This window comes from Crocuta crocuta, unplaced genomic scaffold, assembly GCF_008692635.1.
Source record: "Crocuta crocuta isolate KB4526 unplaced genomic scaffold, BGI_CrCroc_1.0 scaffold866, whole genome shotgun sequence".
In the NCBI taxonomy this organism is placed as follows: domain Eukaryota; kingdom Metazoa; phylum Chordata; class Mammalia; order Carnivora; family Hyaenidae; genus Crocuta; species Crocuta crocuta.
The window spans coordinates 831,402-831,759 of record NW_027531900.1 but is presented as its reverse complement, the minus strand read 5'-3'; the positions used below and the strand labels follow the sequence as shown (position 1 = coordinate 831,759).

At 60.3% G+C, this 358-nt stretch overlaps 1 protein-coding gene across 1 annotated transcript in view; it reads right to left on the bottom strand.

Moving 5' to 3' along the window:
• CARD19 (caspase recruitment domain family member 19) overlaps positions 1–358 on the bottom strand; it is a 24,923-nt gene that overhangs the window by 1,951 nt on the left and 22,614 nt on the right. The gene's annotated exons all lie outside the window — the stretch shown is intronic.

Sequence of the window (358 nt, the reverse complement as noted above, 5' to 3'; positions counted from 1 at the left end):
ACGGGGGGGGGGGTGGGGGGGCCCTGAGGGGCAGCGGGGCCCAGGAGGGCAGCCTGGGCAGGACCCGGCCCCAGGCTGGGTGTGGGACACCGAGAGCTCTCAGAGTCAGCCCTGCCCGCTGAAGACACCGCAAGGCCTCGAGTCAGAATCACCTAGAAAACATTCCCAAGGGAAACGACGAGACTCCAACATTTAATATTGTTGAGCACCTTTGTCAGGCGAAGGTAACGTTCTTAAAAAAGTACAAATCGTGAAAAATAAGCATTTAGAAAAGAAGCAGCGGCCCCCCGGGCGGGCAGGCGGGGTTCTTTGGTGGGAGGCGGCGGGCAGGGCCATCAGAGCCCTCCCTCATCAGTGA